The sequence below is a fragment of the Tenrec ecaudatus genome, chromosome 6, assembly GCF_050624435.1.
Source record: "Tenrec ecaudatus isolate mTenEca1 chromosome 6, mTenEca1.hap1, whole genome shotgun sequence".
Classification (NCBI taxonomy): Eukaryota; Metazoa; Chordata; class Mammalia; order Afrosoricida; family Tenrecidae; genus Tenrec; species Tenrec ecaudatus.
Window position 1 is genome coordinate 94,839,511 of NC_134535.1, and position 16,895 is coordinate 94,856,405.

At 38.4% G+C, this 16,895-nt stretch overlaps 1 protein-coding gene and 1 pseudogene across 3 annotated transcripts in view; both read right to left on the reverse strand.

Moving 5' to 3' along the window:
* Nucleotides 1-16,895, reverse strand: part of CNTN1 (contactin 1) — a 392,308-nt gene that overhangs the window by 312,256 nt on the left and 63,157 nt on the right. The window lies entirely within an intron of this gene.
* LOC142452012 (5S ribosomal RNA) lies at nucleotides 13,286-13,403 on the reverse strand (annotated as a pseudogene).

Genomic DNA, 16,895 nt, shown 5'->3' on the forward strand with positions numbered 1-16,895 from the left:
GGCTCAAAACATTTTCTTTCTTCTTGAACTCTTTGATATCAGCTCCCCTTTCTCCCATCCCTCTCCCAGCCTAACCCCCAGGAACCCTTAGTATTACATTTTATTATTATTATTGCTATATCTTATACCGTACAAAAAATCCATTCAGCCACAAATCTGTCATTGGTTCACCTTGAGTGCAGTTAAAGTCACTCTTTCTATCAGTTCTCCCCTCCCCCTTTCCATAGCCTCAGGTAATCATTACTCTCCTTACTAGTTCTGAAGGGTTTATCTATTGGATTTCATGCATTCAACAATCTTAATTATACAAAGGAACATATACAGGTCAAATAAGATTAATGAGGTAAAACTAAGACCATAACAGTAAGGGGAGGAAATAGTAAAGCACTAGAGGATAATAAAGTAACAGTAAGGAATTAGAGTAAAGACTGTGTTTCATCAGGCTTATACTTCACTCTGGATTTACCATCCCTTCAGGTGACCCTTCTGTGAGGGACTGTCTAACTATCTTACAGGTGGATTTGGGGTCTCCACTTTGTCTGTGCTCCTTCACGTCAATTTGATTGAAGTTGACGCTCATCAACACTTGATGATCACACAAGTTGGTGTGCTTTTTCTACATGGGTTTTGTTGCTTCTCTGCTAGATGGCAGCTTATTTAACTCCAAATCCTAAGACCCCAGACCCTAAATCTTTTGATAGCTGGGTACCATCATTTTCTTCACCACATTTGCTTATGCACCCATTTTGTCTTCAGCAATTGTGTCAGGGAAGGTGAGCATCATATGATGCCACGTTATTAGAACAAACTGTTCTTATACTAAGGTAAGATTTAAGAAGAGGCTCAAACGCCATCTGCTTCCTTGTTGTATAGGTATATAGATAGATAGATAGATAGATAGATAGATAGATAGATAGATAGATAGATAGATAGATAGATAAATGCATTTATCTTTCTATAATTATATACACATCAATATATTTATATGTATAAATATAATGTTTACTTTCTTGGTCTTTCCTTTTTTCTGTTTTCTTTGCTGCTGCCCCACTATCATGCTTATCCATCACTCTCCTCTCAGTAATTCCTCTTGGGTAGGTTTCAATTGGTGAAAAACCACCAGGAACTCTACACTCTTCTCACTGTCAAGTTTAGATCCTTTGCGATTCCCCTATCCGTGTTGTTATTGGTTCACCACTCCTCTTCCCCGCCTCCTCATCTCCAATTCCCCCACCCCCACCTCCCAAACCATCGGTTCAGTTGCTATCTCCTTGGGGTTGCTTATCCTGTCTGTCTTATATACAGAGACAGCAAAAGAAAAGGAAGAAAAAGAAAAGAAAAAAAGGCCACCCAAATAGTTCCAAGTCTAACTGTTGTCTTGTCAATCCATCTTATTAAGGATTTATTTCTTTCCCTAGATTCTATACTTTACTATGTCCTTTTACAAAGACTGGTCCCTCCTACGCATATGTTCAAAGTAAGTGAGATTAAGTCTTGCCATCTTTACTTCTAAGTACCACCAATAAAGATCAGCTTATTCTTTTTCCCATTCTGTGGCACTGGAAGCACCCATTAGTGTATGACAGAAGATTTGAAAGACAGCTATGTGGCCAACTGACTGCAGGAAACCCGTACTTGTGCCCATTGTGGTGGTGGACCCAATAGAATGCTCAAACTATAGAACAGTATCATTGATATCACAAACAAGCATAATGTTGCTCAAGATCATCCAAGGACAGTTGCAATAACACATTGAAAGGGAGTGGCCAGAAGTTTGGGCCAGATTCAGAAGACGGCTTGGAACAAGGACGATCAAGGCTGATATCAAATGAATCTTTGCTTCAAGCTGAGAATGCCAGAAGGTGTTTACTTGTGTATTTGTTTCATTGACTGCGCAAAGGCATTTGACTGTGTGGACTATAGTAAACCGTGGAAAACCTTGAGAAGAATAGGAATTCCAGAACACTTGATTATGCTCATGAGCAACTAGGACTCGATCAAGAGACAGCTGTGCAGAAAGAACAAAGACATGTGGCACAGTTTAAAATCAGGACAGGTGTGCATCAGGCTTGTATCCTCTCTCCATATTGTTCAATCCATATGCGGAGCAAATCAGCAGAGAAGCTTGATGATATGAAGGCGGATGTACATCAGGATTGGAGAAGGCTCATTAGCAACCCGAGGATTGCAGATTAGACAACCTTGCTTAGGGAAAGTGAGGACGACTTCAAGCTCTTGCTGATGAAGATCAAGGATCTTAGTCTTCAGTATGGGTTCCAACTCAAGGTTAAGAAAACCCAAATCCTCACAACAGCATCAGTAGTTAACATCATGACAGATGGAGTAAAAATTGAAGCTGTCAAGAATTTGTCTTACTTGGAATGACAATCAATACTTGTGAAAGCAGTAGCCAAGAGTCCAATATATATATTGGAAATCTGCTACACAAATCTTCTTTATAGCATTGAAAAAAAAGGATGTTACTCTAAGGATTAATGAGTGCCTGACCCAAGCCATGGTATTCTCCATTGCATCATATGCATGTGAAAGTCAGACATTGAATAAGAAATGCTATAGAAAAATCAGTGATTTTGTTTGCTGGTGCTGGAGAAGAACACTGAAAGTACCATGGACTGATTAAAGACAAACCAATCTATATTAGAAAAAGTAAGTCCAGAGTGCTCCTTAGAGGCAAGAATGGCAAGACTTTATCTTACATACTTTGGACCTATTGTCAGTAGAGACCAGTCCCAGGAGAAGGACATCATACTTGGTAAACTGGAGGGGCAGCGAAAATGAGGAAGGCCCTCAATGAGATGGGTTGACACACTGGCTGCATCAATGGGATCAGACACAGCAACCATTGTGAGGATGGCTTGGGACAACGCAGTGCTTTGTTCTGTTGTGCATAGGATCACCATGGTTTGGAGCTGACCCAACAGTACCTAACAATTACAAAAACAACAACATCAACAGGCCACAATGACTATTCCTTGTCGATACCACCAGGCACACTCATACATTCTTCTGTAGTTTTCCTTAGTCATTGCCCACGTTTGGCTTCCATACAAAAACACCTTGGGTTTAGTCAGGGCCACCAGAGTCCTCAACATAACAGGCTAACTTTTCTTCATCACACTTTAATGGAGACTTTGCAGCAAATTTGCCCAATGTAATAAGTGCAATTTCTTGACTGCTGCTTGCATGAGGGTTGATTGTGGATCCAAGTGAAATAAAATCCTTAACAGATTTAATATTTTTTTTCTGCTTAAAAAGAAGTTGTTTTCTGGTTCAGTTGTGAGAATATTTGTCTTCCTATGTTGGGGTGAGATTCACACTGAAGGCTGTAGTCTTTGATCTTCACAAGTAAGTACTTCAAGTGCTCTGTTCTTCAGCAAGCAAGATTGTGTCATTGCAGGTTTCCTATAAGTATTCCTCCCAATTTGATACCTGTTCTTCTTTAAATAGTACAATTTTCCAAATGATGTTCTCAGTATACGCATTTTAAAAGTATGGTAAAATAATTTAGTCCAGACACACATCTTTCTTTGTTTTAAACCAGAGTATCCCCTTGCTCCTTTGGAACAATGCTATCTTGGTCAATGCACTGGTTCTGTATGAGGGCAATGAAGTATTCTGAAATTCCTAGTCTTTGTAATGTGATCCATAGTCTGTTATAATGCACGGAGTGAAGGCCTTTGCACAGTCAACAAATCACAGATACACATCTTTCTGTTAGTTTCTGCTTTGGGCCATACCCTTGATAAGTTCTCTAAATTCATGTTGGATATACCCAATGTTGTACTTTGGCTCTCATGAACAGGCTTTAGTTTTATTTGGTCTTAGCTTGAAATTATATTGAGTAATTGATATAGATGAGTATTGATGGTCTATTCTGACTTTGCTCTAACTGATGACCTTTGGGAACATTGTTCTCTGTTTCCACTGTTATAGTAGATTTCATTCCTTTTTATTCCATATGCAGTTGATACAACATTGCATGAAGAGGATTTTAAGTACTAATGAAGATCAAAACTATAGCCTTCAATAAAAATAGAATCTCACAAATGATCCGAAAGCAAAATCATGATAACTAGAAAAAAGATCAACGTTGTCAAGGTCTTCATTTCACTTGAATTTACAAGCAACCCTTATGAAAGCAGAACAAAAAAATTAAGTGCCTTATTGTTATTTGATAAATATGCTGCAAAAGACCTCTTTAAAGTGTTAAAAAGCTAAAATGTAGTTTGAGTATATTTTGATACTTCCAACCAAAGGCAGTGCAAATAGAAAGAAATTGATAAAGAAATAGTAAACAGATGAATCAACTTGATCTCTTAGTTATATAGAACATTTCCCCCAACACTAGCCCAATATTCTCTCTTTTTTTTCCATACCAGCACTCATGGAACATATTCCAAAAGAGATCATCTATTTGGACATGAAGCAAGAATTAATAAATTTTAAAACAAGGAGATGCTGTAAACTATATTTACAAATAACAATACTAGAAAATTAGAAATCAACAACAGGAAAACCAAACAAACAAAAAGCTCACAATTACATGGAAATTGAACATTTTACTTAAAAACTACCCAGTAATTACAGAAATAATAATTACAATTAAACATTCCTTGAAACAAATGAGAATCAAAACTACAACATACCCAAAATTTTGGGACACAGTAAAGCAGTTCTCAGAGGGCAATATGTAGCAATAAGCATGCATATTAAAAAAAATAAAGTGCTTAAAAACCCACAAAATCTTGACATAACACCTAAAACAATTAGAATAGCAAAATAAAACATTAGCTACCAGAATAAAATTGAAATGATAAATATTAAAAATACTAAATAAATCAGAATAAAAGGGGGGGTGAACAAGACAAGAAATCAGTTCTTCAAAATGCTAACAAATTAGATAAACTACTGGCAAACTTAAAAAACAAAAAGGAGAAAATGCAAATATTGGAATAAGAAATAAAATGGGTGATGTCACAACATTACCAGCCACCATACAAAAAGATAACTTTGCAATAGTTTGAAAAACTATATTACCACAAATTTGAAAATTCAGAAGGACAAATTTCTAGTACATTTCCTACTTAACACAGATTGATGTAGAACATGTTGACAGACTGTAAGAGAAGAAATAAATCTGATCGTTAAAAAATTCCCAACATCTTAAAACCTGGGAGCAGATGGTTTTATAGTGAGTTCTATCAAGCATTTAGGAAGTAGAGTTACAGCAGTCTTACATAAGTTTTTCCAAAATACAGAAAGGATGACATACTACTGAAGCCATGGTATGATGTAAGTATAACCCGAACACAACCAGGCACAGACATCACCTGCACAGAAAACGATAGACTAATATCCCTTATGAGCATAGAAGCTAAATTTTTCAACAGAATTCAATACAATATATAAAACATCATTAAGTACAATCCATAGTAGTTGTGCAAGTGGTTCAATGTTAGAAAAACAATCAATGTAATCTACCATATAAATAAAAGGAAATAATCATATGAATATATAAAGGAACACAGAAAAGGCGTGTGATAAAACTCAACATCTATTATTGATAAAGCCACTTACTAAAATATAAATAAAAGTGATATTCCTCAACATAATAAACCAATGCAAAACCAATGGTCAGCCTTTCCCTCAAGGGAGAGAAACTGAAAGCATTCTATCTGTGAATGGGAACCAGCAGGGTGGTCCTTTATAGCTAGCCTCATTTAATGTTGTCCTCGAAGACTTCATCAGAGCTATAAGATACCAGAATTATATTAAAGACATCCAAACTGACAAAGAAGAAACAAGACTCTATCTACACATAACTTGACCTTATACATAGAAGATTCTGAAGACTCAATAAAAAACTACCAAAATAGTAGGACGTGTAAGTCTGGATACATTAGAGAAACAAATCCACAGAAACTCATGTATAATAGAGTTTTATGTGAAGGTTAAGTGTGCATCAAGAAAATATCCCAACCCAGTGCTGCCCAAGCTCACAAGTCCAACATTAACCCATTAACCCATATGTCCAACACCAGTCCACAAAGTCCTCCTCCATCTCATAAAACAGACACAACGATGCCGACTGCAGGAAGAAAGCCTAGTCAGTAAATGTGTAATCATCTCAGTGCTGGCAGGGGTCTCCACATAGCTGCTCCAGCACCCAAGGCTGCATTGGGGTAGGTCCATATGGCTTCTCCTTGGGGATGTCTTGCAGGAAGTCAGCCTTGCAAGTTGACGCTGGGAACTGCTAAGGCAGCTGCACCCTGGTGCAACCATCACAAAGCAAGAGACCTGAGAACTAGAAAGGTGAGGCTCACAGAGCCATTTAGCCCTCTGCCCTTCAATTAATCCAACATGTGTTTATTGGCCAGCTTGGCACAATAAACTAACTCATAGGGTGTAACATATAACAATTGAAACTTTGTATATTAAGAAAAAGGATGTGATAGTAAATCTAATTAAAGGAACAATATGATTTACAATAACCACCTAAATGATAAAATATGTAGGAATAAAATCTAATCAGAGAAACAAAAATCTTATACAAAGAATACCATAAAAGACTTCTCCATGAAATCAAAAGAGAGTTATATAAATGGAGGAATGACTCATGGATAGGAGGATTTACTATAGTGAAAACATTGATATTACCAAAAGCACTCTATAAATTCAATGCAATCCTGGTCCAAATCCCAGCACAATTCTTCAAAGAAATGGAACAAATAATCACCAACTTCATATGGAAAGGAAAGAAATCCCAAATAAAGAAAACTACAAAAGAGGAAAAAAAAGTAGGATGCCTCACACTCCAATTTGAAAACCCACTGTGCACTCATGGTAATCAAAACAGCTTGGTATTAGTACAACAACAGGTATGCAGATCAATGAATCAGAACAGAGTACCCAGGAATACAACTAAGCATTTACAAATACCTGATTTTTGAGAAAGGACTAAAACCCATTCATTGAGATACAGAGTCATTTCAATAAATGGTGTTGGAAAAACTGGATCTCCACCTCCAACAGAATGAAACTGGAAATAAAATCCTACACCATGTATAAAAATGAACTCAAGATTAAACTCAATATTAACTCAATCTTAAAGTTCTAAATATAAATCATAGAATTATAATGATCATCAATTTTTTAAAAAAGGAACAGTGTAAGGGCCTTAATACAAGGCATAAACATGCTACCACATATAATGAAAAACATTTACAGTATAGAACACAAAATAGAGGACAGGGACTGCCAAAAATATTATCTAACTCAAAAGACTTCATCAAAAGAGTAAAAAGAGTAACCATATGTGTTTGTCTGGGTTGACTTCAAATTCATAGACATGCTTCTGTGTATAAGAAAGAGCTTTATATAAAAGAGCAACTGAATACTGAGAAAACACCCCAGCCCAGTCCAGATCAAGTCCATAAGTCTGATATTTACTCATATGTTCAACACCAATCTACAAAGTCCTCTTCAGACTCGTGAAACACATGTAATGACTCCGGATGCAGGAAGATCAGAAGCCAGTGGGTAGGAAGTCTTGTGGATCCAGTGGAAGCATCTCAGTGTTGGCAGGGACCTGTATGGTTCTTCCAGCTCAGGACACTAGCATAGCTCCATGTGTCTTGTCAGCTGCATTGTCTCCCCAGAGAGTGAGCCAAAGACTGTCTCCTGTCTCTAAGGAGGAATAAAGGAGTACCCAGAATCCTCAGGAGAAGGCCATGGCCACAGAGAGGCCTCATTGTCTATGACCTGATTGTCAGGCTAGACTCCAACCCTTCACTCTGAATCCTCAATTGACACCAGATTATGTAACCACCACACCACAGATCGCTGGGAATATTGGCAATGATATATTGGATAAAAAAAGCTAATCTTCAAAATCTATAGACAACTTCAATACCTTAATAAGACAATCAAAAATGGGCAGAAGATATAGAGAATTCATTAAACATGACATCCAAATAGCTAACATTTATTAGAAGAAATGCTTGTGCTCATTACCCTTAAAAGAAAAATAAATTAAAACAATTATATGAGACAGGTAAACAAGCAGCCATCTAGCTCAGAAGCATCAAAGCCCACATAGAAGAAGCCTGTGTGACCATGAGGTGTAGAAGGGACCAGGTATCAGACATCAAAGAACAAAAAGTCATGTCAGTGGGTGCCCACCTTCCTGTTATGACCACTGAAGGCAAATGTGTGCATAAGAAAATGTGGTGAAGAAAGCTGATGGTGCCCAGATATCAAAATATATAGCATCTGGGGTTTTAAAGGCTTGAAGATAAACAAGCAGCCATCTGGCTCAGAAGCAACAAAGCCCACATGGAAGAAGCACACCAGCCTGTGTGATCAGAGTTGTTGAAGGGATCAGGTATCAGGCATCAAAGAACAAAAAATCATGTCATTGTGAATGAGTGGAAAGTGGAGACCCAAAGTCCATCTGTAGGCAACTGGACAACGCCTTACTGGAGGGTCACAGGGAGAAGACGAGCCAGTCAGGGTGCATGGTGGCAACGATGAAACATACAACTTTCTTCTATTTCTTAAATGCTTCCTCCCCAACCCACTATCATGATCACAATTCTACCATACAAATCTGGCTAGACCAGAGGATGTACATTGGTACAGATAGGAACTGGAAACACAGGGAATACAGGACAAACCCCTCAGAACCAGTGGTGAGAGTGGTGATACCTGGAGGGTGGAGGGAAGGTGGGTTAGAAAGGGGGAACCGATTACAAGAATCTACACATAACCTCCTCCCTGGGGGATGGACAACAGAAGAGTGGGTGAAGGGAGACGTTGGACAGTATAAGATATAACAAAGTAATAATTTTTAAATTATCAAGCGTTTGTGAGGGGGGCGTGGGGAGGGAGAAGGAAAAATGAGGAGCTGATAACAAGGGCTCAAGTAGAAAGCAAATGCTTTGAGAATGACACAAATGTGCTTGACACAATGGATGGATGTATGGGTTGTGCTAAGAACTGTATGAGCCCCCAATAAAATGACTTAAAAAAACAATTATGAGAAACCACAACACACTGACACTGAAAGCAAAGATTTTTTTAAAAGCACAAAAATATAACATTCTGGAGAAGATGTGGAGATATTGAAACACTTATAAACTGCTGGTGGTATTGCAAATTTTATAGCTTTCATGGAAAGCCGTATAGAGCTTCCTTAACCAAATGTGAACAGAAATACCATATGATCCTAGAATTTCTCTACTTGATATATTCTACAAAGAAAACAAGAACAAAGTATAAACAGATATATGCAAACCCATGTTTCTCACAGTGTTTTTTATAATAGAAGACTGATGGAAGCAACCAAAAAGCCTACCTGTGGGTGGAGGAATGAACAAATAAACTCTTGTACATAATGGAATATTGTGCATCACTAAAAAAGTAATGAAGCCATTAAGCACCTCATGACATGAACAAAACTGGAAGACATTCTCAGCAAATCTATTGCATCTCAAAAGGACAAATACTAGATGACACCATTATTATAAACGGGGGGAAATAAACTAAGAAAAATGGTCTTCACACCAAAAGAAGCAGACTGAATCCTACGGCAAGGCAGCAGGCAGTGGTTGTATAGGGAGGGAAGAATGGAGAAAAAGATGGGTCACATACACAGCGCATTAACTGAGGTACTATACGGTACGGATGGGATGGCTGGCTGCACAACGGTGTTTTGTTGAGACCATTACCTGCAAAGACATCCCACTTTGCTAAGTAGAAGATTCTCAGAAAGGAGTAAGACTCTCACAGAGATGAGCGGACGCAATGAACGCAACAATAGCATCAGGTGTAGCAGCAATGGGAGGATGGCGGCACAGGACAGGGCACGACGCCTAACAACCAAAAACCCTCCGTAGTAAAGTGTTTACCTTAATACATTATAAAATGAGGCCTACTTTTACATTTTATTTGGTTTTATTTTGAATGAACGCTAAAATTATTTTGGATTATGTATGCAAAGGGGCATTAAAAAGTTTCTGGGAATTATTTCACTATAATTCCATTCCCCACGCCCACAACATTTTAGAAGCCCCTTTGAATTATTCATCTCAAATTTTGCAGATATTTTCTCGGGCCAAGTATGTTTTGCCTTAGAGAATGTCTTTGTATTTTTAAGATCGCTTAAAATACGATTCATTCAATGAAGGAGATCCCATTTCCTATGTACCCGTAGACAAATTCCTGCCCTCTCATCTTGCTGATTACCGATGAAGATAAAGAGCGGAACTTGGTAGCCCATCACAGACAAATACATTCCGCAATGTCAAGGGAGTGCCCTGAATCTCTCATGTAGTAATTTAAGTCCATTTTCTTTTCTTTGCTGACAGTAAATGGCTAACTTATAACTGACCTTTCTCTATTTATAAAAGTAAAATTCGTGCACTTTATGTCTTTGAAAGAAAATAAAATATGTGTGGCAGGCCCTAATCCAGCTACTTGGTCACCCCCCACCCCACCCCACAGAAGGATGCACTACAGAGGACGGCACTGAAGCGCCAGCTCTGGGAGAGGGGTGCATCTGATCAGAGCACACAGGAGCAAACAAAGAGGGAAGGAGAGAGAAAGAGGGAGTGGAACACATCCTGGCTGCCAAGTCCTAAGGAAGATATTCCTGCCTGGTGGAGCCAAAGCACAGAGAGGACCATAGGGCCAGTCCTACCACCAGACACAGACACGGCATCCCTCACTAACCCATAGCCCTACAGGGGATGATACTGGAGACATACTGTGGCAATTGTGCCCGATCTGACGCCCCATACTGGGGTGAAACTCTAAGGGCGTGCATCAGAGAAGCAAGGGGAGCAAAGTAATTCAGTCCCCAAGGAAAACCAAAAATCGACCTTGGGGCAGGGAGTGGCGCCTCATCAGACAACTGGAAAACCCTCATAAAGGTCAACAAACAGACCTGGAACTATTTAGAGGCTATTCTTTATGGCTGTTGTTTTGTTTTTGTGCTTATTATTGTTTTTGTATGTCTATCTAGATAATATAGGCGGGATTAACAATCTGGAGGAGAAAACAATGGGTCCAACAGCTCCAAGGAGGAAACGGGAGAGGAGGAGGCAGGGGAAAGTATAGAGGGTGCCAACAAACCCAGGGGCAAAGCAACAACAAGTGATAAAAATTGATGGTGAGAAAGGCGTAGGATACCTCGTAGGTCATGATCAAGTGCAATGTAACCAAGAGGAATTACTGAAAGCCAAATGAAGGTTGAATATGATAGTGAGACAGGAGGAAAGTAGAAGAAAATAGAGGAAAGAACTAGGAGGCAAAGGACATTTTTAGATGTCTAAATTCAAGCATGCATATGTGTAAAAATATTTATATATAATGATAGAGAAAAAGATCTATGTATATATTTATTGGTTAAGTATTAAGGTAGCAGACTGACTTTGGGCCTTTACTCAAGAACTCCCTCAAAGCAAGAACACTGTTAGAATAACATGGCATGCTGTGACGTTCACCTTCCCAACACAATCACTGAACACAAAATGGGTACACAAGCAAATGTGGTAAAGAAAGCTGATGGTGTCTGACTATCAAGAGATATAGTGTCTCGGGTCTTAAAGGCTTAAAGATAAACAAGCAGACATATAGCCGAGAAACAATAAAGCCTACATAGAAGAAGCACACCAGCCTGAGTGATCATGAGGTGTCAATGGGATCAGGTGTCAGGCCTCAGAGACCCAGAAAAAAAAACACATCAATGTGAATGAGGGGGAGTGGGAGGGGAGCCCCAAACCCATCTATAGACAGTTGGACAGCCCCTCACAGAAGGGTCACATGGAAAAGACAAGCCACTCAGGGTGCAGTATAGCACCGATGAAACATACAACTTTCCTCTAGTTCTTTAATGCTTCCTCCTCCCCCCTCACCCCATTATCATGACCCAATTCTACCTTACAAAGCTGGCTAAACCAGAGCATGTACACTGGTTCTGATAGGAGCTCATAACATAGGGAATCCAGGACAGATAAATCATTCAGGACCAATAATGACAATAGCGATATCAGGAGGGTAGGGCAAGGTGGGAGGAGATAGGAGGAACTAATAACAATTATTGACATATAACCCCCTCCCAGGGGGACGAACAACAGAAAAGTGAATGAAGAGAGACATTGGTCAGTGTGAGACATGAAAAAATAGTAATAATTTATAAATTTTCAAAGGTTTACGAAGGAGGGTGAATTGGGTGGGGAGGGGGGGGATGAGGTGACACCAAGGGCTCAAGTAGAAAGAAAATGTTTTGAAAATGATGATGGCAACATATGTAAAAATGTGCTTCACACAATGGATGGATTGTGTAAGAGATGGAAGAGCCCCCAATAAAAATTTTTTTTAAGAAAAGATCATATGTTCTGAATTAAATATATACTTAGTAGAAGAAATGCAGAGGCTAACATGTGAGTCTGATTGTGAATTAGAGGCATGAAATCATGGAATGTGTAACGTGACCTTGCTAGTTAGTATCCATGTCAGCCAATATGCATTGCACACCTGACATCAACAAGAAATAGAGCAATCAGTTCTCCTGCATTGCCATTCAGCTTAAATAGAATCTTGATGCTAATTTGAAAGTTTTATTAAGCACAGAAATTTAGTCTATTCAAAACAAGATTTGAATTTCCCTGTGGTTCTAGTTCTTAACGATGACGCACTGAAAGACAAACCGCCCTCCATATCCACATGACCAGATAAATTATTGGAGGGAAAAATGGTAAGTTAAAAATAATAAAATACATTTCTACAAATTCTTAATTGCAACTGCTACAAACCTAGTCTGAGGAGTTGGGCACTAGTCAGCTGTGTAAACCTTCACTGAAAACCCAATGAACACATTTTTATAGGGAAAAAAACAATCTAAAAAAAAAACAGTGGCTTCTGAGGATATGGGCTGGGCCGAGTAAACTCAAGGCAGGCAGGCCAGCTCAGAAGAAGGGCGTGGCTGCTGTTTTTTGCAGTTTCATAGGGAGCAATCTGAATAGATGTTTTTCAAAGGACACAGGGCAATAATGGTGACTCCTAAGGAAGCAGTTTTAGGAGAGATGAAAGAGCACTAGTGAGAACATTGCACCAGAGGACTGTGTTTCCATGATGACATTGTACCTGCTCATTCTTCAAGGGCAGCCCTACGAAAACTAAATTGGGAAACCTCACCCTCTCCTGATTTAGACCCTTTGGAATCTTTTTGTTATCAAAACTCAAAGACCTTTCTTTTTTTTAAAGCCTACAGCACCCGGAATTCCCAGGCAGAATCCCATCCAAGTACTAACCAGGCCCACCCCTGCTTAGCTTCAGAGATCAGACGAGATCGGGCGCGGTCAGGGTGGTATGCCATAGACCTCAAAGACTTTTGAAAAGGAAGGTGATTTGAGTGTCTCATAGTTGTTAAAAGTGTAACTTTGACATAGAATAAATTAAAGAACAAAGGAGTCTTCCTTAGAAGGCTTAGAGACATGGAAGTAGCACCCTCAAATGTGTATAAACCTAAATGGAGAATATGCTGAGAAACAATATATTCTGATACATTTGTTTAATAAAAGTCTCTGTCATTATAGAGCTATACAAGAACTGCCCAATTTGTTATAGAAAAGTTCCAGATTAAAAGCAAAACTAAACAAAGAAGAACTTTTGAGAAAGAAAATCAGGTCATCACTTCAACAGTCCCTCTGGATGCTCACAGACAATGACGTTATAGATGAAAACACTTTGGGAAATACAGTGAAAGCCAAGAGTCTTCTTTTAAGTTCAAATGACTGTAATACAAAGGTTGCAGAAAAGCTGCTATCAACATTACAAGGACACAGAAAACACCATAAGCATTTCCATCGTTTCTACTAGAGAACAATCTTCAACAACATAAATGAGTAAAAACACAAACATAAAAGAAAAGAAAAAGCACCGATGAGCCTGGGACATACAGATCAAGAGATTACAGTTATTACTTTGCATAAGATTATAGAATTATTTAAAATCAGTTGTTCGTTGGTAAGGAGGAAAGTGGAAAGAAATCACCAGTTAATTTTAAAACTGTTCATAAAACAAAACAAAAGCATTACCAGCCATTCAATGTAGCAAAGGTAAGCCAATTGCTCCCTGTGGTTTCGGAGGCTGTATGTCTTTGCAGCCAGACAGCCTCATCTTTCTCCCACAGAGTGCCTGATGGGTTCTGAATTGCAGGGCTTCTATTTGGTAGCAAACTTTTATCCCAGACTACCAGGGCTCAGCTCTTAGTTGAAAATTATTAGACAATAATCTAGGAAGGATAAAAATTTTAAAAACACACACAGTGAGATCAAACTAATATATATGTATTTTAAAACCCCCACCTTTGAGCGGATTCTGACTCATAACAACCCTATATAAAGTTTTGGAAGCTGCAATATTTTTAATGTATATATTTCTTCTAATTTATTTTTCATTTTATTGGGAGCTCTTACAGGTATCATGACATTCCATCGTTCAATCCCATCAAGCAGTATTGCACAACTGCTACCACACTCAGTTTCAAACCCTTTTCTTTCTTCTTGAACTCCTTGATATCAGCTCCCCTTTATCCTCTCCCTCCCTGACTCTTTCCCCAAAAAACCCGTATTTTATTTTATTTCCTATCATTGTTTTTTGTTTTTGCCATATCGTACACAATCTGATATCCATTCACACACTATCCTGTTGTTCAATCCTGCTGTTGGAGTGGGGTTATACTGTCATCGATGCTACCTGCTACCTATCTCCCCCTCCCCCTGCCTCTCTTCCCATACCCTCAGGGAACCATTACTCCTGTTACTGTTTCTGAAGGGTTATCTGTCTTGGCTTTCAGGTACTGAATGATCTTAAGTACACAAACAAACATAAGCAAATCTAACAGGATTAATGAGGTAAAGAAAATAAAAGCCATAATAGCAAGAGGAGGAAATATTAAAGAACTAGGGGATAGCTGTGTGGATCATCAGTACTCTACCACTTCCTGGATTTATCATCTCTTCTGTGTGGCCCTTCTGAAAGGGACTGTCCAATTATCTTACAGGTGAGTTTTGGGTCTCCACTACATCCACTGCTCTGTATATGGATTTGGTTGCTCACTTTTGAACTTGTGGTACCTCTTCCCGTTAACACCTCATGATCACAGAGGCTGGTGTACTTCTTCCATGCGGGCTTTGTTGTTTCCCTGATAGCTGGCCAACTTGTTTAACTCCTAGTCTTTAAGACCCAGATGCTATTTCTTGTAATAGTCGGGCACCATTTCCTTTCTTCATATTTGCTCATGCACCCATTTTGTATTTAGCAATTGTGTCAGGAGGGTGAGTATAGTACAGTGTCACATTTTTAGAACAAACAGTTCCTTTATTAAGGTCAGATTTAAGTAGAGGCCCAAAGTCCATCTGCTTCCTTGTTGCATTTCCTCATATATACATACAAACATATATATTCATATATAATGTGTTCCTGCTTTCCTCTTTGCCCTCCTGTCCCACTATCTTGTTTACCCATCATTCACCTCCAATTAATTCCTCTCTGATACAATTTGATTGATCAAATATGACCAGAAAATCTCCCCTCTCCTCACCACCAATTTTAGAACACTTACTATTTCCCTGTATCCATCATTATTGACTCAACGATCACCTCCCCCATCTCCTGCCCATCCAGCACCCCGCCGCCTGCCCGGAATCATCAGTTTAGTTGCTGTCTGAGTAAGAATGCCTGTCCTGAATATCTTTTATAAATAAACAGACACACACACACACACAGCAACATACTGATAGTCACAAGTCTAACAGGATCCTGACACTGGGCAGATGGTTATCTCTCTGTTAAAGAGAGAGAAGGACATGTTATAAACCATCAGTCCAGTCCCCCTTTCTTTCAGGGTTACATATCCTGGTCCCACTTATCTAACAACAGATACCCCCTTCTAATTTTCAGCACTCCTAAAAGTCCCCATTAGAAAGTTATAATCTTTGTGGGAGAAAATAGCTTCATCTCGCTCTTGGGAAATGGCTGGTGAGTTTGAACTTCTGACCTTGCAGTTATCAGCCCAATTCATAACCCACTGTACCACCAGAGCCCATTACAGGTATTATACACATGCCTAATAACAATATGTCAAAATAGATGCCAAGTTTCTTTGTATCTATCTATCTATCTATCTATCTACCTATCTATCTATCTATCTATCTAACTTTCACTGTGTTTCCTTTCCTTGAGAATCCACCTTTAGATATATGGCATTTGCTTCCTTAAAATTCCATCATTGGAAACCCTTTGAGAAATTCTTTTTCATACTGTAGGATCACAATGAGTTGGAATTGACTCAATGACAATAGTTTGTTTGGTTTGGGGTTTTTTGTATACTTATGTGTTATAATTAAGCAAGATGAAGAAAAATTTTTAAATAAATTCTACCATTTTCCTATATATGCATATATTTATAAAATGGCCAATGGAAGTATAAACAAATTTTTATGGTACCCTATAAGGGAATAGAAGGATATGAGATACTAATTTGATTAATTTTAATATATTTTTATACTTTTGTCCCTGAACTATAGACATATTTTATGCAATTATACAATAAAACGAGATTTTAAACAAGAAAATTCTAAAACTGAAAAAAAAAGTGAAACAAACAAGAGCAAATATGTATCAAGTTCATGGTATAACCAGACACCAATGAACTATTTCAAAAGACTTTAAAATATTGTCTCTGTAAGAATGATATTCTCTAAGGACAATAATAATAATAAAGTTCTACCAATGATAACTACCTTATTGGTAATATTGATATTGGGTGTATAATATTGATAAAATAAATGTGTGATTTGTGTTATTAC